Here is a 22,277-nt window from a genome sequence, read left to right as displayed (position 1 = left end):
CTTTATGAGCAAAAGAGATCTTAAGTAGTTCTAAAATAGAGATCTGAGCATTGGTTCTCTTCAATTGTTCGACAATAGTATAACTAGGAGAAGACGATGAAGTTGGTTGTTTTGATTTAGCCATGATTGTGTCTATTTGTCTATTTGGCGCTTTTGATGTTGTTTGATCAAAAGTTGGGGGACTAGCTCCTGGGAGAGAAATCTTCCTTTGAGCGCGAGTCATAGCATTAGCATCTTGTGCTTGATTTTGGTGGTATGGGACTATGATCACGTTGCAATATTCAGGTTGAACAGATTCAATCATGTTGATCACATTATCATTGTTAGTATAAGTATAATTGACTCTGGATCCTCCCTTGGATTTTGAGGAATCTCCTTGTTCATAAGTGGGTAAGGGATCTTTAAAGGCCTTATGATCAACATTAGTTGTGTGATTTCCAACAACGATCTTTCCTACGTCAATGAGATCTTGGATTTCATGTCGGAGTTTCATGCAATGGTAGTCACAATATTCATTTTCTCTCCACCATTTGGGTCTAATTTCTGGGTCATATGGTCTGGAATTATCTGACAATGTTATCAGATTATTTACCAATAAAGTTTTAAAAGCCGATTCATATGACTCATGTAGAGGAGTAAAATGACGCTTAGGCTTTGAGACCCAAGGTTTGTCTTTAAACCACTCTCTTGTTTTCTTTGGGGATTCTCTGTTGTAGTTTCAGCTACCTTGAGTGCTTGTGTGCCACTGGCCAAGTTAAATATTGTGGATTTTTTATTTTCTTGGATAGTATCTACCACTCCATCACTAACGACGTTCTTGTTGCTGTCTTTACCATATTTCCAGTATTTACTCTTTTCTTTAGAGCTAGAACCTTGTGATGTTTTTTTCCAAAGTGATATATCTCCCTTTTTGATAAGCACATCTTCCATTCTGAGGGCGTTATCTACCATTTTGTTGAATGAAGGGTGTACTTGCATCTAGACACTATATTTCAATTCAGGGACTAAGTTGTTGACGAAGATATCCATTTTCTCAAGATCGAGGATAGTCTGTGAATATCTAGAGAACATCTTTCTCCATCGTTGGAGGAAAGTGAGAAAGGGTTCTCCTGTCTTTTGTCTGGTATTGCAAAGCTCTATCATAGTGACTGGGTGATGAATGTTGTATGAGTATTGTTGTAAAAATAGTTGGATTAGTTCTTCAAACATTTTTATTCCTTTGGGTAGGCTTGGGAACCATTCCATTGCTTGACCCCCTAAACTCGTTGGGAAAAGGCGCATGAGGTATGTTTGATCATGCATAAACTCCATACAAGCGACACAAAAATCTCTGACATGATCTTGAGGGTTTGAGGTACCATCTTATTTATCAAATTTTGGGATCTCAACTCGTGAAGGAAATGGAGACATGTAGAGGTTTTTGTCAAATGGGAATGGGCATATTATGTCTAGAGAATATTGTTTTGGTGTTTTATCTTTGTTTTCTATTCTTGTGACTGCAGTTTGTAATGCTTGCATTTGTTTGCTCATTTTTCCCCATGGTGTTTCTTCCTCTTTAGCAACGAGGGCCTCCACATTATAGCCAGTAGGGAGTTTGGCACCTTGTTTTGCTAATTCTAGGAAATAGTCTTCTTTTTCCCTAGCCATGATGACCTTCATCATTTTCCAGAATTCTTTATTATTCAGACATCTATGTACTTCATCTTCAGGAGGTTCAGGAAGCTCAGATTTAGTTGATGAATTGCTGTCAGTGGTATGATTGCTGAAGTTGTCGTGAATGTTTTGTTTATTAGCTTTTGTTTCTTGTCTTTCCCCAGACATGGTGGGAGATAGGGGCTGACCAAAGATTGGTATGTCGTAAACTGGTATCTGTGACAAAGACGGTTTATTGTAAAAGGGGTTTTCCATAAAGAATGGATTGTCTTTTGACACAAAGGGTGTTTTTTTTTTTTGCTGCGAGAATTTCTGGTTTGAACACGCATTTTTTAACCGACAAGACCAAGAGCGAGGTGTGTTGTAGAAGTCAAGATCAAATTGTAGCTAGTAGTTCGTTTAACATAGTAATTAAGAGAAGTAACTTAAGATCTGGTCTGGTTTCAGGAATGATCTATCCTCTGTAAGACGTTATCCAAGTTGACTTAGGTTTGATAAAATGTTTGTTTGAACTAGCTGAGAAATGATCCACAAAATTGTGCAACGCAACTGTAGAGGTACACTATCAAGGTTGTTTATGCTTATGAGGATGATAACCAGTTTTAGGCTCGTTGTAGACTATTTTGGATAGGTTTAACTATTCTAGATTGGCAAAATCAGAGACTCGTATGACATAATTTTTGAGACCGTACGATATTTCAACAAGTTCAGGATGACGACAATTCTGTTTCATACGAGTTGCTGCCTAGTATCATACGACAAATGGGTAAGTCCCAGATGACAAATAATTTTGTTTAGTTCTGTTTTGTACGACACAAGATTTAGCTTAAACGACAGACTATTTGGTTTCGTACGACATAAGATTGGACTCAGGATGATAATTCAGTATACTCGTACGACATAGGATATGGTGCAGGATGACAATTCAGCAGACTCATACGACTGTTCACAGAGCAAAGACTAAAAATTATGAGTTTTTCAATGGCTGACTATGACAACTGAGTATGATCAATTCTGAAATGGACTAATTTTTTACCAGGGTAGGCTAATTTTGACACAGACAATTTATCACTGAGTTGTTTGATTTGTTTGATTTGTTTTCTCTAGTTTCAATATTTCATTTTTTTAATTTCAGGGATGAAAACTCAGAAAACATGCAAGATATGTAATATTTCAAGCACAACACGCTAACCCTGTGGAAGTTGGCTTAGAGAAGAAAACCTTTGCTTGCTGACTTAGGTACACACCCAATAGCTAATCAAAATATGACCTCTAAGTCTCATGCAATGGATTCTCAACGTTGTATTAGTCGACTCCAAATGCTAATGGGGGCACTATAGGGCAAGTGTCTTGGGAGAGTTACTATCTCTCTTGCACAAAGATTATCAACCTTTCAGAGGTGAATCAAGTAGCTTCTATTTTATAGTTCTTAATCAAGAATTCCATTTGAAATTACCCCTTGAAGTCACGCAAGCATGATTGAGGCCTATAGCCCGACAAGGTACCGAAACAAGCTGTAGTCACGTAAACATGATTGAGACTGCGAGGCCCTACAAAATGCTTGATATGAGAGATCTCAAAGAGAAAACTCAAATAATCCCATCCTCTGAGACTTTAATCACCAGAGGCCTATTTATTATAGTGAGTTGGAATGCTCAGGTCCAATTGTACTCACTTGGGTCGTTCTCACAGGGTGATTACTTTTTCCCACTGTGACAGGCCTGCTAAAGGTACACAAATCTCAATTTTAGAAAAAGCCTCAAGGGTCTAGATTTTTGATTGTCTGTAAAAGACAAGAACATACTCTCCCACCTCTTAGATTTTTCTGAAAAACACAAAAGAAAGATTTGTTCATTAACTAGATAGCAATTTAAGTGCCTAAAAATGAATATAAAGAATACAAGATATTTGGTCGATTTTCTTTAGGCAACCTGCAAAAACAACGCATCAGTAGTCATGTTGTTTTTATTCTTATTCTTTGATAGGCGTATGCTTGATTGATAAATTATTTGAAAAGCGTCCTGCAAGAAACTGGTTAGGCTGTGAAAATTTTAGGCAGACATAAGACAATTCAGGGTTAGCATTAGCGTAATCAAAATTTAATTAAAAAAAAAACCCTGAAAAGTAATTTGTTTTTCAAAAAAAAGAATCCTAATCTAACTCCTCCAACCTGCAAGAAATTGTTAGAAACCTGCAAGAAGAAGTTAGTGAAATATCAAATCTGTTGGTGAGCTTACACAAGCCTAATTTCAAATCATGGTTACAAAATTTTCACTTTGAATGCTGAAATGCCTTGAAATTTGACCAAGTCTTAAATTTAGAAGATCCTCCAAAAACTAGATTTTGCATTATAACTCTTGGAGGTTCGAAACCCCTCTCAAACATCCTCACAATATATATGGAATATAACTTAAAGTATAAGAAAGAGAGAAGAGAAGAGGAAATATCACTTATACTTAAATGTTATATTCCATATATATTGACCTTCCACAAGCCTTATTTTAAGAATAATCCTAAACAAAAACTCTTTGTTTTTCACACGACAAAACAGTAACTCGTACGAGTATTCTCATCTGACCATACGAAAATTATCACCGAACCGAACAAGTAAAAATAGAAAAAAAAATGAAAAATCAGTTACTCGTACGATAAAGGATTTCTTCTCGCACGACAAAGGATTTCTACTCGTACGATAGAGGATTTCTTCTCGCACGATAGAGGATTTCTGCTCGTACGACAAACGATCTCTTCTTGTACGATAGAGGATTTCTTCTTATACTACAAAGGATTTCTACTCGTACGACACATGCAGTTTGTCATTTTAGCCTGTGAGAAATGTCATACGAGATTACGTAGAGGCTGTACAGCCGAAAATCTGAAAAGTCAAAAAACCTGAAAAATAACAAAAATAAAAAGTCAGTCTTTGGAGGTCGAAAAATGTAGTCTTCTGCCCCACGGTGGGTGCCAGAAATGTGTGTGTGAAAAGTGGACTAAGAATCTATATCTGCAAGACACAACACTTCAATCAAGTCATTACATGCATGGTTAATCAAATATAATGAATGAATAATAAACCATAACAAATCGACCCATTGCCTTCTAAAAGATGCAAGTACAAGATTGCTCTTAGATTATTTAGCAATACCAGTGACTAGACAACATCAAGATGAAGGATTTAATCTATATGAGCATGATGAATGCTAGATGGATGCAATATTGATCTAACAAGATTTAAGCAATATTAAGCTAAATGATTTAATCAATATGAAATAATTAACATGCAATATATCAATGAGTCTAGAGCAAAAACAGTATAATAACAATATATTCTCCAACCTTTAAAATTTCTTGAATGAGAGATGAGAGCCTGAATTTATAGAAAATTCAGAAAGAAACCAACGGTTGAGGTTAAATGATGATGAACAGTTAAGATTTTCCAAGAGGAAGCACAATCCAGGTGAATTGATGTGATTGGATGCTTTTCTCAGTTTTAAAGGAAATTGAACTAAAATTAAGATAAAATCAAGAAAAAACTGATTTATTCTCTATTTCATTCAATTTTAATATTTAATTGTTTTAATTTCTTTCTTTGAGATTATCTATCAATTTTTAATTTGTTTTTCAAGATTATCTCCAATTGATTTCTTTTCTCAAATTTTTAATTATTTTTTTGGTCAATTAGTTTCTTTTTTGATTAATTTCCATTTTTGAAGATTTGTGCTCATAATTTCCAATTCCTTCTTGATTTGTTTCCTTTTTTGAAGATTTGTGGCAAATTGATTTATTTTTCAAATTAATTCCTTTTTTTGATGATTTAATGGAAAATTGATTTATTTAATTAAGTATGCTAGGATATTTAATAAAATAAATAAGATAATGATTTACTTGGAATGATTTAATTAATTAAATAAATATTTAATTAATATTGAGTTATTAATTTGCCATGTGACATTTGATGATTAAAGAATTAATTTTGTGCTCAAGATTTATTTAATTGCCTTTGGTTAGGACCTTGGTGATGTTGTCGAGATTAGGGGCTCATGGTTTAGATGACCATTTTTAGGGCATTACAGAAGGCTGTATAAATGACATTAGAGTAAATAAATTGAAGGAAAAGGGGTACTTTCATTCTTTTGTAGAAAGAGAAGATCTGATTAGGAATGCTCATCCACATGAAGCAAAGCAAAGGAGGAAGAAGTGGGAGCTCATGATTAAATTTGAAAGGGAAAGGAAACAAGAGGATCCCAATTTTGTAGGTTCCTTCCGACACTTCAGGGATGATTTTGCTAGAATGTCTTTCATGTTAATAAAGGAATATGATATAATAAAGGAGGAGTTGCAGAGAAGAGAGGCCAAGGAAAAGGGAGTGGGATACAAAGGAAAAGCAATTGATCCAACTCCCAAGGCTCAGATTGAGGAAGCATCCGTAGAGTCCTCCAAAGGGGCTGTATAGAAGGATGAGGGGGTAACAACAAAGCAAGTTAGGAAGATTGAAAGAGGAAAGGCCAAAATATCTGACTTTGCAGATATCCAAGAGGATATTGATACTTCGGTGCTGCCACCTTCTCCTCCAAGGGAAACATTCCAAGATGATGCAAATGCTGAAGTTTTCAATGATCTAGACATGGCTCTCATCCCAAGCACAATCCCTATAGAAGAAGAAAATGATGAGAGGATTATTGCTTCAAAGAACTTTATGGCAGATGAAAATTTTGTTAATACCCCTGCGTTTAGATCATTTTGGCTAAGGGAGAAATTGAAGAACATGTTTGGTGAAGAAACCAACAATTTTGATAGGAACAATTTTGATTGCGCTCCTCAAGAGGCCAGATAAATGGTAGTGAAAAGCAGAGTGCTCCTTGTCCCAAGGTGGAATTTTGAGATAATTTTCTTGTTAGATCCGATCATACGGCAAAAGGACCCCAATTTTGCTAGAGAGTTTGGAGATCATGGCTCCGGTGTAAATATAAGTTCAAAAGCTTTTGTTTTATGGTCAAAGGCTCCTAGCACTAAAAAGACCATGGTTTTGCAAGGGGTGCAACACAAAACATGGGATGCTATTGTAAGGAACTTATAGGACACTACTGCTTTAGAGGCTGTTGCAATTTCCAAGCATGCAGTCCAATTTGCTTAGTTGGCAGTAGAGGATTTAGAGAAAAAACATATAAAGCTAAAGGATATGCATGTTGTTTTGAATACCAAGTAAAATGAATTATTTGTTGAGAACATTGCTTTGAAAGAGAAAGTAAAGAAAATGTCAGCTGACTCTTCTAGAGGAATTAGACCTGAGGAGCTTGAGAAGATAAACAAAGAAATGCAAAGGGTCAAAGATGAAGCTGTAAGAAATTATTTTAAAGTTAGGAAAGATTCAATTTTGATAATTTCAAATAAAATCATTGACAAATTGGATGAAGTCCACACTTCATATTCTTTGACATCCAAACTCCTGAGTTAGCTTGATGAATTCATTGCATTCTTTCAACCAATCAGAGCTATGTGGCTACCAAAGGGTCAAATCTTGAAGGAGTTTATGTTAGTAGTGAAAAATGTGGTTCAACCACCTCGGATTGTAGGGGTAACTTGGAAAAATTATAATTTATTGAATAAAGAGTTACCCAACATAGAGGAGGAAAGGAAAGCATTGATGGGAATGATTGATTTTTTCCAGGGACTCGAAAAGTGGCATGTCCCTACAATTTTGATAGATGACGAGCAAATTAAGAGCTTAGAAGAATGGAAATAGGGTTTCCAAGAACAATAAATGTTGTCTTGACATCCTTGGAAGGTGATCCAAACCAAGGAGATACATTTCTTAATATTGTTGATAAAATTATGGAAGTAGAGAAAATGTATCATAGCTTTTCCCTAGGAGTAGCAATTGTACTTGCCCACGAAACAAAGGAAGCTATGAATAAATTGCATAGCCTGAAGGGTTTTTATTGGCCAGCTGATGAGATTGAGGTGCTACATAAAAAATATTGCTCCTTGGAAGAAGAGTAGCTTGAAGAGGAGGACTAGTCACAATCTTTCCATTTTTGCTATTCCTAAAAGTTTTGTGTAGGATGTTCATTTTGGGAAAATGATTAGAACACTCAGCTGACAAGGAGCAGTCTCCAAGACATCTACCACCGCATGCCAGATTGCATTTTTTGATCCTAACATAAGCAAATATGAAGTACATATGTGAGAACATATTTTGCAGACCCACAACTCAAGCTTCCAGGATGATGCCTTTTCAACCGCCATCATTTAATGCAGGTTGCACACAGAGGTCAAGGTATTAGGCTTTAGGTCTTTTTTGTAATGCAATTAGATTTTTAAATGTGTCTTCTTCGGCCCGAGGCTTGTTTTGCTCCCTTGTGTTATAAAAGAGAATTCAGGGCCAAGAAGAAGGATTCTAGACTCTTGATTTGTATACATTAAAGAAACCTTAATATAACAACACAGAGTCTTCTAGCAGTTTTGGTGACTCACTGTGATATTTTCATGAATGTATCAATTTTATATTGAAAATCAATAAAGAGAACATTCATTTTTGGCTCATATCTTTTGTGCTATGTTGTATGAATTGTTGTGTTAATGACATGCAATTTGTCTTCTCCAAGGGGGAATGTGTATTTTGGGATGTGTTTCATTTCAAGATAAATGAACTAAATAGTATTAGGTGCATCATACATCATGATAGGAATCATTGTGTTATTGAATAACAAACCATTAAAATGATTCATCCATTAAATTTTCCATAAATATCTCAGCAGGGAACACAACATGATGCAAATATTTGTAATGTAAAAGTATAAATGACTTGACATGTAAAGATACATGTAAAGATAATCACAAAGTACAAGTAATCCCACATAATTACAAACAAGTCCTCCCACATAATCACAACATTTATATTTCACCAAAAAAATCAAGAAATCAATATCAAATAGATAATATACTGATCACATACATCATACATTTAAATCATGTCATTGATCTTCCTCATCCAACTCTTTGTCTGTATCTTTCGACCCATAATCAACATTGTAAGGATTATTGGTCATCATCATCATCATCATCATCATCATCATCATCATCATCTTCATGAACATTAACTCCTACATCATCGTGATCTTGTTCCTCTTCTTCGACATCTTCGTCGGGCACATCATCAACTAACTGTTGATCCTGATCATCATGTACATCATCTTCTAGTTCTTTTGTATCTTCTTCTTCCATGCCATTATACTTTACCAACCTTCCTCTAGGATCATGTCTAACAACAAATTACCAAACTAGTTTATGTGGAACCTCTGAGTAGAATACCTGCTCACATTGGCTTGGAAGAAAATAGGGCTCATTTCTAGCTTGCTCAAATGACCTTGTATTGACCATTGTAAATCCATTATCATGTTCAATAACAGTTATGTCAAGATCATTTTCATTCAATCGTAGCTTGTACCATTGGACGATGAAAAGAACTAATTTGAAGGACCCAAAGTCACACTCAAGTATATCATCCAAAATCCCATAGTATTTATTTTCTAAGACTTGAGGATGTATGTCACTACTAGATGAAACATTCATCACCTAAAATACTGCAGTTATCCCAGAATCACAAGTTTCACTTCATATCATCCAACTTTTTGATGCAAAATTTATGACCATTGCACCACATAGCCTTGTGGTGTTTCACTTGCAATATGTCAAACATGTAAAAATTATTGCATCACCAGTTGATAAACATATTTATTCTTGGTCGAATGTATGTAAAAAATAACATATATATATACATCATTACAATTAAAAAATTTTAAATAATATGGGTGATTAATATAATTATACGTACACGTTTATCTCTTAAACCATATGCCAAATTAATTTCTCTTGGTGTAACATTGGAATCTCCATTACGATGAGCTTCTTTAACCAATGAAGCCACACCTTTCCATGTTAATGTGCGACCAGATTGTTGACCTCGTTCAATCCATACCATCATCCAATCAAGATTGTTTGTGGCAAATGTAGTGCATCCAACTCTTGAGCAACTGTAGAAAAAATAACTAGAAATTTACAACTGATGTATATTGAAGATTAATAATTAATTAACTATAATATATATAAAAACCAAATGTAAAATGTATTCAGATTAATGTCCATGAACATCCAATAATTACCTCTCACTTTCCTCAATCTACCTTTCCTCATTAGGTACTCCCCTTTGAATTTATTAATAGAGTTGGGATCCCAAATACAATCTACATGGATCTTTGCCACAAACTTAGGAAGATATTCAGTAATATACACCATAGTCTGGTATACTATATATCCCTCCACCATATAACCCTCAGGATGTGCTCTTTGTTGAACCAAAGCCTTCAAAAATTTCAAGTTCCTCTCAACCATCCACATTGACCTTGTTTGTACAGGTCCACACAATTCAATCTCCTTAACTTGGTGTATGAGGTAGTGTTCTTGTGCATTGAAAAATGTAAGGTAGACACTTTTACATTTCACACATTAGATGAGGAATTTTTTCTTCCAATATTTTATATCTTTTTTATGGATTTCTTTAGATGACAACCATCTACAAGTGATTCAAGACACAAATATATTAACGAGAATTAACAAAATAATATACAATATATTACATAACAAGTAAAACAAATGGCAAATATAATACCTATACAACAAATTGAACAAATAAAAGTAATTACCTCATGCATTTTCCTAGATCATATATAACTTGCTTGACATTATTATCGAAGTGGTATGGGAAAGATAGAGGTAGAATATACTGTAACAATTATAAAATGATCATTTCATTGTTTTTCCAAAACTAGTACTAAACATAATACAATGAATAGTACACACAATATACAAATACATAGAAAATATACAAGAACATGAATTACCTTAATGAAGGTATGCCAATCATGCATTTTCATCCTCGACCCAAGTTCACTTTTCTTTGTTATGAGATTGTTTATGTTCGCAGCAAATCCTATGGGAAAATGAATTTTTTGTATGACCTCTTTTATAACATTGCTTTGTTGCTCTGTTAATAACCAAGGAAGGGCACTTATATTATTTTGGTCTCCATCGCTATTTTAATTGAATGACATTTTTTATTGCATGATTGGATTCCTGAATGTCACTACAAATTTTGACATTTTTTTCTTTTTTCATGCCTTCCATCCAATATTTTTCATAACGTCTCTGTTATATTCTTTCCAATATGCATAGTATCAAACAAATGCACAATTTGTAGCTTCTCATTGTAGGGCAGCCTACTAAATTATCTAGGATAACTTTTTAGTCCCTTTGGAAGGTGGTAATTAATGCCTTGACGACCTTCATGAAGCATATAAGTTTAAGAAGTTAACAATGATAATCATCATCAATTACAACATGAGTAAACAAAACACAATATAAAAATATAAATTCCAAACATATCATATATGATAGATAAACAATTAGATTGAATGACATTACCTTGACTATTAATTCTATTATATTCCAACTTCCATAGGCGAGGTGTCATTCTTCGTGGTTTTGATGTAGTCTCTACTTTCCCATTGAAAATGTGTTTTTTAGTAGTTCGAAACTTATGATTTTTGTGGAGGAAGTGTCCATACTCATAAAAAGCCTGCTTTCCTAAACTTGTTGAATGATGAGATTTCATCTTTGAACCACAAACTGGACATGTAAATTTTCCCTTTGTTTGAAGACCTACAAGATCATGTATAATTGGATTAAATATCTTATTTTTATAATTATATATTGAATGGATTTTTTAAAAAAAATCCATGATTTATACTTTAGAAAATTAAACATTATTAAAGTGTGCAAGTTGAACGTTATAACATACTACAAAAATGTGTTAGCTCTGGGGCATCATGAATTCTTCATACAAGCATTGCATGGAATTGAAATTGTCTTTGGCCTATTAGTCTAGAGACGTCATACATAGTGACACCATTCCATAACTCCAATAACTCCTCGATAAGAGGCTTGATATATACATTCATATCTTTAACTTGGTACTTACCTACTTGAATGAACAAAAAAATTACATAATTATTATAACCATTTTACTGCAATATATATAATTTAATGTACATGACTATAAAATGAAAAAGATACCTGGAACAATCATTGCCAACATTATGTGCTCCCTCTTTATTGACATCCACGGAGGAATGTTATTATTGATAACAAAAACAGGCCACACTGAGTAAATAGATCTCAGCTCTCCAAATGGATTGACATTGTCCACTGCCAATGAAAGCCTGAGATTACGAGGTTATTCTTTAAAGTGTGGTCATTTTTCCTCTATGTCTATAAATGCAGAACCATCCACAGGCATTTAAAGAATGTCATCTCAACTTCTATTGCGTGCATGAAAATCCATAAATTACGCCAAGCTTTCGCACCTAAATAATCGTTGCAAATGTGGAATAATGAGAATATAACGAAGAACCTTGTGAGGCACCTTTTTTGTTATTTGATCTGTTTGATATCTACTGATATGACATTCAGGGCATTCTATTGCAAATTCATGTTGTTTATGATGTATAATATGATCATTGGGACATGCATCTATTGCTTGATACTCCATTCCAATATCTTTCATAATGGCAGATAATTCTCGATATGAGCGAGGTAGAATATTTGATGGTGGTAACAAAAAATCACCTATCAATCTAGAACAAAAAAAATAATTTGTTAATATAAAGAATATTAATGGTACATATTTCACCTTTTATTTACTAGTGATGAAATAACAACAAAAATAGATAAAAAAAGATTACATATATGACATACCTTAACAATAATACAACAGAGAGAAGAGTTGTTTGGTAGCCTTCATAAAGGGGCTCGTATGCCTTGTCAAGTACAAGTAAATCATGAACAACATCAAAGTCATCTTGATCATCATGATCAACTACGCCAATACTAAATGTGTCATGGATCAATGTATTTGTACCATCATCTTCAACTACTGTGTTTTTTGGCGCATGATCATCTTCTTCCATAGTATCATTATCTTCAACTTCGATATTCACACCTCCATGTTCCTCCACTTGGAAAACCACATTCTCCAGGTCATGGTAGTCCATACCATGTTCCCTAGGGCACTCCACCTATATAAAAATGATCAACAAAAATAAACCATGTTCATGATCTCATTAACAAGTGATTTTTTATGTATATAAATTGTTAAAATGATATAAAAATTTACAAATGCAATCAATATAAACACATATAATGAACAACTTACCAATGGACGATAATCATTCCCCCATTCAATGTGACCATGTTGCCTACAATGTTTCTTAGATGTTGTGATTAAAATTCTTCTAGTCTTTAAGCCCTTACAATTTTTGCAGGGACAATAACATTTCCCATCACCTTTTCTTTTCAAGCTAGACCACAATCTAGCAATTGTCTCCTTATTTTGTTCTTCACTGATATTATTTGACATGATCTTTCTTCATTTGCAAAAAAAATAGGCTATGGAAAATTCAGTCTATAACCTTCACAAACCAAGAAAAATGATGTCACAATGATGGAAAACACTATTCGCGTGCAGTTTTTTTTTTCACTTTTTCACTTTTCTTTTTTTCGTTGGAATTCTGAGGAACGTTGAGAAATATTACAAATATAACTGGTTTTGTTAGAATTCCGACGAACATCGAGCAATATTTAAAAAAATAAACATATTTGACACAATTTGCCTTGTAAGATCCGACAAAATGAAAGAAATCCCATAGTTCGTCGGAAAATGCACCCAAATGAGTTAGTGAGGCTTAAGCAAAATAGACTTCAAACTTTTGGTAGAATGATTTTGCATATTCCAGATGAAGCTTCTGATCAGAGTTTCCATCAATGACAACCCCTAAACAATCCTCAAGCACTTATCTCTTCCTGAACAATGTCTCTTGCCAACACTGCAACAGTAGAGTGATTTGTAGGTGGGTCATGAGCATGCATAGAGTGATGAGAATACTATGAATGTCTTCGAATATGAGTCAATTCTCCAACTTGTGAGTCTCTAGGCACCTCTTGTCTGATCTCACCCAATGGTATCTAAAGTCAGGATGAAATGAAATAGTACGCATGTAGGAGGTCCTCGGCCAAATATTGAGACATATGCATATGTCGAGCAACTCCTGAGATAAATTTTATGTCGCGTTGCGTAGAGATACCGGCAAAAAAATAGTGATCATCAACCTCCCCATGAATAGATGATGCACCTGTGGATGGTCTCGGTCGTGGTCGACTCATCATATATCTACCTAGCCTATCAGAAGAAATGGTAGATGTCGCAACTACAAAATCTCCAATGGTGTCAATTGCTTCTCTTTGAGAAAAAATCACTACTTGATCTGTCGTGGGGTTGAGGGATGTGGATATCACAAGAAATATGTGACCAAAAAACCACCTATGTGCTAGTACTTATCTGTCATCGCTATGATATGGATCTCGATCAGCCACACTACCTCACCCCTATCCAAAATAGCCCAAAAGGTCAAGGTAGTTGACCTTTATACCCAAACAGACCTCAAAATACACCTGCTGAGAAAAGTATAATGTTATTTGGTCATTATTAGGATAATAACCATGAGAAACTAAGAAACAAGGGTATATTTTCTTATCCACTTCCTCATCTATGCATCGTGTCACCTGATATCCTCTAACCTTTTTTTTCTTGATAATGAGGAAATAGATATCATTTAATAATTTCCTCGAGGATTGGTATTTGGGAATCCTCCAAGGAAACATGATGCAGAGGCAACCACAACTTAATGCTCACCCACTAACATCCCATCCATATTCTTCACACAAGATCTCAAGGTTCTTTCAAGCTATTAGGCCCTCGCAAGGCTACACACCCCCAAAAATAGATTCAAACCTCACAAATCTTATCCAACAATTGAAACACATTAGGTTAGGCTCAATAAACATGTATAAGGCCTATTTGAGTCCTGCCAACACTTAGATCACACTAAACCCTTGAAAACCTATTCACACAAGCCTATCTCCTACTAGGCTACCAAATTTTCAAAACAAGGCATAACTCACCAACCCAAATAGATATCCACCAACCAAAAACATTTTGTGGCACCCATTAGGGAACTCCATTGTTGACAATTGACACTCATCGGGTAGTCACCTTCTAAGGTGTATTGCATTTTTGGGTTGTCATTGATGGCAACTCATCTTCAAGGGATGACACTCATCCGATAGTCACCTTCTGAGGTGAATTGCATTTTTGGGTTGTCATTGATGGAAACTCATCTTTGGGAGATGGTATCTCTTCATCCAGATTCATCACTTTATCATTTTGTGTAGTTAAGTCCAACTAGTATACACCCTATGGTTTACACTTGTTAACCAGTAATTCATATTATGGGACCCGCTAAAGCCATTTGAGGAATTGAAGGTAGCATGCCAGGTCGACATCAAATAAGATCATCAGGATAATTTATAATATACTTTATGATCCGGGAGGAAGCTGACAAGTTTATTTTTCATTGTGAAGGCCGACATGATGAACAAGTTATAAGGGTATATAAGAGAGATCACTTAGCGATGGATGATATACATTCACATGATATGATTTGAGATGCGAAAGAGTCAGAGATTGGTAGTGCACGAATTTATGAGCGATTGATAGTATATGTGCACAGTTGCACGAGCGCAATCCTAACCAGTAGCAGAACAGAGTATCAGTATCATCGGTTCAATTGAGGAACTCAGAGCTACAACCAAAACTTATCTAGCATGGTCAGATGCATCATTTAGTGTAATTTTGTTCTAAATCATTATGTAATGATCTGTAAGTCAGTGAGACTTCCATATATGTGTATTTGAGTAGTGAAATCTAGGTGGTAAGCCTATATGCATGTGCATACCCCTCTATGTAATATTTGTATACCTTGATCAAGTATATAGATATTGTGGGTATTAGCTCCACCGAGGTTTTTCCCTTTACAGGGTTTTCCATGTATAAATATTGGTGTTATGGTATTTCTTTATGTGTTGATTTATTTATGCACTTCAATTTTATTTTCTTTCATCCAGTTGATCAGCAATGAGTTTAGAAATTATTACACTGGTAGAACACTGATTCACCTCCCCCCTCCCCCTCTCAATGTTCTTAGATTCCAACAATTGGTATCAGAGCCCAGTTCCTCCAAAGAAGTTTAAGAACTTGAGGAAGATCCGAAAATTGAAAATAATGGAAACTAATTTGCAACAACAACTCCAACTTTCTCTTGATGATGAAAAAGAGAAAAGCAGTAAATTAAAGAATGAACTAAGACAATCCAGAGAGTACATCATTTCATTATGAGGAAAGTTATTAGCTGCTCAAGCTAAGAGGAAAGAACTCTGTGATCAACTTCAAAATCAAAGTAGTGATGAAGAAGATGCTTTGAAAGATCAATGCCAAAAACTCACTTAGGAGAATACTACCTTGAAGAATGAAATGCAAGCCCTAACTATGAGAATGTGCAAAGAGATTGAAGACAAAAAAAAGAATGAAGAAAGCCTAGCTCAAGCATTGAATGATAGATCAGATGAATGCAATAGACTGATACATGAAAATGATATGGTGAAACTTGAATTGATTCAGTCCAGGAATAATGAACAGGAACTTGAAAGACAAATCATAATCATGAGAGATGATTTCGTCATTGCAAATGAGTACAAAGACAATTTCAAAGCTAGATCCACAAGACTTGATGAATTGCTAAAAAGCCAGAGAGATGCTAATGACAAGAGAGGTCTTGGATATGAAGTAGGAGAAAGCTCTGAAACTACACAACAAGATCAATCATCTAGTTAGAAGCCAAATCATGCCAAAAATCTAAACAATTGAAACCAGAGATCACCGATAAGACGACCTAATAGTCATAAATTCAATGGTACATGTTTTGTTTTCAATAAATATGGTCATGTAGCAAGTCAGTGCAGAAATAGGAAGAATTAGAACAATGCATCATTCACCGGTCAATGCTTTAACTGTAATAAGCATGGTCATAAGTCACCAAAATGCAGAAGTATTAGAAATGTTAGATGTCATGCTTGTAGTAGATATGGACATATGGCTAGCCAATGCAGATCAAAATAAAATCAAGGGTATAGAAAAGCAATTCAGAAGAACAATATTGCCTGTTATGCATGCAACAAGATTGGACATATTGCTAAGTACTGTAGGAGTAAGAATCCTCCAGTAGCTAATGGAAATTTAGATGAGAAAGGAAATACAAAGAATGAAGATATCAGAAAACAACATGAGAAAAGTTGGGTTTGGAAATCAGAAACACAATCAGTAGATCAACCAGTAGAACAAATAGGTCTTGCACCAGAAGCAAGAACTTCAACTGGTAACTAAGGAACTTTGCCTTAGGGGTAGGCAAATCATTGAAGATTGTGCAAACACCTCGGATTAGGTTTGAAGTCAGGGAATTCTAATTTAGGATGGATACTCAAGTGGATTCAAGTGTTTATCGAAACCTACATGCAGATTATGTGATCCGGTTAGATTCTTCGGTCGCATTTATGACAATGGAAAATTAGGGTTAATGGTGATAAAAGGGGGAAAAGTTAAATCATTTCTTCACACAATGATCAAGTATTCTGAACAATGATTTCAAAGGAAATCAAGAGTCTTAAGGCAATTTGTGCAAGCATCTGAAACTGAAGAGTATTTCATCATCCAGAAAGATATCAAGGTATTTACCGTTTACTAAAACCCTCAAAATTTATCACGGCATCCTCATAAATTTTTTATACTCCCATGGTAGTTGAAATCAAGAACCGCCCACACCCAGAATTCAAGAAACATCTTTACAAATCACTTCTGGATGATCCTTTGAGGGCATTTTCCAGTGTATGTCATGGTGTTCTTCACACTGAAGACATTAGGGCATATATTCATTGTAATATCGAAGAAATCAGGAATTATGAAATGTCCTATGTATTCACACATCACCTTATCACTGACAATCAACTCAAATAGGATTATGCACAATTCAAGAAGACGGGTTTAACCCAATTCATGGATTTTCTATCCTTTGAAGAAGATGAGTGGATGAGGTACATCCTCAACCGAATTCATGGGGAGTTCTTATGGTTGGACCGACCATAAAAGATAGTAGATGAAGTGATCAAGAATATCACATGCCTCTACAAGGTCAGAGATATGCTAGGGCTTGGGTAGATATCAAACACAAATATATGCAAATTCACTGGCACAACGTATGATGGGAGATCAATGAGGGTTGGTGATATCAAGGACCTTGATGTGAAATTTTTCGCAATGGTGATTGGCTATAAGGTTTACCAATCTAACCGATTGAACTCAGTCTCCGAAACCGCCATTCACATTGCTTATCAAATGGTGAGGGGAGATGCACACTATGACTTATGTAGTGTGATGGTCAAGGAATTGATGACCAACCTTTGGAAGATCAAGCAAGATAAGAAGAATACATTCCGGTATGGTTCTCTGATTATATGCTTAACCTTTTACTTTCTGAATATGGTACCCAGTTATGGAAGAATTCAATGGGCATTTGATAGACCAATTGCAACTCAAATATCACAAATACTAGACCGGCAGAGAGACAAGAAGCAAAACGCTAACATGTGGGCCTTTTTCAAAACATTTCAAGAAGAGATGAAGAATAGGGTAAGGATTCCTAAAGCAATTGTGGAGAAATATAAGGACACAATCTATTTCATGGTTAATAAGGATGAATGCATGATGGAAGCAGTCCAACCTAGAATAGTTTGGATTATGCCAATGGGCTATGAGGTAGATGTGGCCACACTTGATGGATATGCACATCATCTACTCATAGCTCCAGTTGATTAAAAAGAAGAAAAATTTGGCACTATAGAGGAGAAGCGACTAAAATTCCACAAGGAACAGGTTGCAACTAGCATTGCAAGGAAAATGACAAGAGTTGTAGTTGAGCAATTAATTAGTTAAGGTCATGATAGGGCAGAAGTAGAACAAAAGGTCAAAATCCTTGAAGCCCAGAGAAAAGAAAAGCAAAAAAAGAAGAGAAAAGAGGAGAGAGAGGCAAAGAAATCAACTTAGGCCACACCTAATGTTGTCCCAGTCACAACTGAACCACCTAAACAACAAGAAGGATCATTCGACAAGCCTGCTATCCCTAAGCCTAAGGAAGCAAAGAAAAGGAAACAAAAACCGGCAAGGGAATATGTTGCAGTATCTTTAGAGGAGACAAAGTCAAAAGAAGAAATCAGACAAGCTCCAAAGAAGAAAGGTGTTTTTGCAAGAGTTGTCAGAGGACAACCCTCTAGAGATAAAAAGGAAGATCTAAAGAAGGAATCAAAGAAGGATCAACCCAAGAAGACTCCTAAGATTGCCATTGTACACAAAAGGAAGCCCAAAGGAGATGAGCAATCTAAACCAGAAACTAAGAGTAGAACCAATAACCAAATAATGTTAGATGCTCAATAAATTATAAATCAAATTATTAATGATGGCAATCTGAAAAAAATTTCTTTATCTTATGATGAATTTGATGAAAAGGATAAGAAACAGTTAGAAGAGGCTATTGTTTTATATCTTGATTCATTTAGTAGAACATTGACGGAGTTGGAGAAATTTTTTCCCAAGGAATTGTATGATAGATTAGAAACAAGAAAATTGCATGCACATAATCTGGATAGACAGATGAAGGAAACATAATTGGTTAATCTGCGTCCTTCCATCACTCCACAAGAGGTTGTAGATTTAATAAATAAGGCAGGTCTGACAAAATTCAAACCTAAACATTGGATAAACAACTTAATGCTAGAAAAATATAAAGAGATCCGGAAAGAAACAATAGATATATGGGTAAGAATTATTTTGAATAAAGGATATGAGCTTAGTACCAATTTTGTAAAGTCTCAAAACATTCAATTGCCAAAGGATAAGGAATCTGAAAGAAAAGATGAAAAAAATGTGAAAATAATCCATCGGTTACTACTCCTCCAGCTCATGATTCAAATTTTGACATTGAGGATACTAATAATCCTCTGGAAACAAATGTACAAGATGGTGAGGAAGAGGTTGAAAAGTAAAAAGGTACAAAAGAAAAGGAATTAGGGGAAGCACCAAAAGAGAGTGGTGCATAAAGTGGCGAAGCCAATGTTGCACATGAGGTACAGACTTCAACAGACAAGGAACTGACAAATACACCCCCGAAGACCTCTGCTGAAGACCAAGGGCAAAAGGTAGAGTCATATTTCCCTTCTAGATTGGCAATTGACACATCTTTATCAAAAGCTAAAGGGAAAATGTTGGAATTTTCCATCAGTTTTGACAAGCCTTACCACCTGATGTCACTGGCAGAAAAGGTATTGGCTATAACTTCACTCCAAGCTTAGGCAAGTCAGGAGTTAGCCCAAGAAGAATCCAAGGACATGAAATTGATAGAGTCCACTTTTGATTTTTTTGAACCGACTTGTATCAGAATTCCAAGCCGAAGAGATCTCAAGCTCTTCCAGGAAACTTCAACAAATAATTGAGTACATTCCTAAACAATATGATTCTTTGGTTAAAATTTCTCCACTTGAGGCCAAAGACAAATTTTTTGAGGCTAGGAAACAAATATTTTTACAGATGATATCAACAGAGAAGGCAAAACTTCACACCTGTTTATAGTTTATTCATGAAGCCTTAGCGAAAGGAGGTAAAGTATATAAAACTTGTCTAGATTTTTCAGAACTCACTGCCTCCCTAAACAAATAGATTATGGATTATAAAGGCCAATTGCTTCATATTTCACATGTGATAGAGAGCTTACTAGGAAAGTGCTCACAAGGCTAATTTTGCTTGATAAGGGTCAATTTATTACCCCAAAGACTTGTAGAGTTTGTTGTGTATGACTACTCAATTTATCTTGTTGTTGTAATGCTAAGTACTCCATGGTTTACTTGCCTAACAAACTCCCTTTTTGGTGATGACTCTCATCCATGCACAGATCTACTCAAAATGCTTATTCCTTCCAACTACACTTTCTCATGCTTGGCTCTTGAGGCCTTCAACCTTAGGTTTCAGAGTGTACTAGGGGTCTTCCACATGGAAATGCAGGGGCAGTAAGGTATTGTTCACCTTTGAATGCTCATAATCTTGTTTAAGGTCTATATCCCTTAACTTGCTTAAACTCATTAACAAGGCTCAACTACCCCCAAATGAGGCTGCACACTATCTAGGAGTCCCAAGTACACTTTTTGGATTTCTTGGATTGCTCTCAATATGTTTCATAAGTCTCCAAGTTTCATTTTTCCATCGGGTTCATGCATTTGACAAAAAACTAGACATTTGTGTGTTATGCAGTCCTAGAGGGCTACTAGCCTGTGGAGGCCTAATTGGCCTTATTTTGCTCCTACCGGTCAATGATGGACATTTTATTCCTCAATATTGTTTTGAATGATGTATTAGGTGTGTATGCTCAAATATTTTCAAGGTTTAGCCCACTATTAGTGTAGATTTAAGACTGCCCACCTTTTGTGGCATATTTGGAGGGTTTGGTAGGGTTTGGAGCAAGTAATGTTAGAAAGTCTCTCTAAATCCACTCTTCAAGCCTCCATAATGGTTTAGGACCTCTGCCACATCTTAAAGAACCTTCCCCTACTTTTTTCCTGCAAGTAAAATGTCAAACACTTGGCAAGCAAGTGGGAAAACAGTAAACTGCCCTGTCACTGTCCTTTTTCTGCCTTTTACTAGTCAGCAACATTTGCACTTTGGGACCTACAAGAATGAAGAGTTTGGAAATGGGAAAGTACCTAAATGAGGTCTTAAAACATATAACACTCCTCCTATTACATTTCCTTCAAGATGCAAGGCTTGGATGATGCTTTTGGATGCATCCCAATGAGCATTTTACAATATACCAATCACAAAATAGTGAACACACTATTTGTTTACAAAAATAGGAATGTTTGATAACACAAGCTTAATACAAAAAGCCAAGGTGATGCTAAACACTCTAGACCATACTTCCATTTCACTGCCTCATTGATTTGTTCATTCCAAATTACTTTTGGATGACAATCTTGAGTTTTAACCATGAACTAGCCTAGTTGCTCCAACTTGCCTAGTTCACACTCAAATGCATCTTCAAACCACTTTTCTGGCACAAAGAGAAATTTATGTACATTATATACACATGGATCAACTTGGAAGAATCCATTGGAGGTATCCCAGACCTGGATCAACCAAGTTGATGCATTTTACAACTCCAAACCCCTGGCAGGGCAGCAGGTTCCTAGTTTACAAATATTTTTATACAAACACCTTGCAAATGAAAAACCAATGAAAAAATTACATAGGAAGCTTTATTAAATCAACATTTCAACTTCCAAAAAGGTACAGTATGGATTTGCACAGCTACAGTACAGACTGCTCTTCAAAGGAAGGAAAAACAGTCATAAAAGCCAAAAAAGCATGATTTTTTATTAAGTCTCTCTTGTAAATACAATCACCAACCCTTTCCAAGGAAAAGGGAGGCCTTATATAGTTTCTCCATTTGGTTTTTAAGCCCTAGTATGGACATGAGGCTTCCATAACTTCATTTTGTAAGAAAATGACAATTTTGACAACT

Source organism: Cryptomeria japonica, chromosome 3, assembly GCF_030272615.1.
Source record: "Cryptomeria japonica chromosome 3, Sugi_1.0, whole genome shotgun sequence".
In the NCBI taxonomy this organism is placed as follows: domain Eukaryota; kingdom Viridiplantae; phylum Streptophyta; class Pinopsida; order Cupressales; family Cupressaceae; genus Cryptomeria; species Cryptomeria japonica.
The sequence above is the reverse complement of the archived record's forward strand: the minus strand, read 5'-3'. Positions refer to the sequence as shown.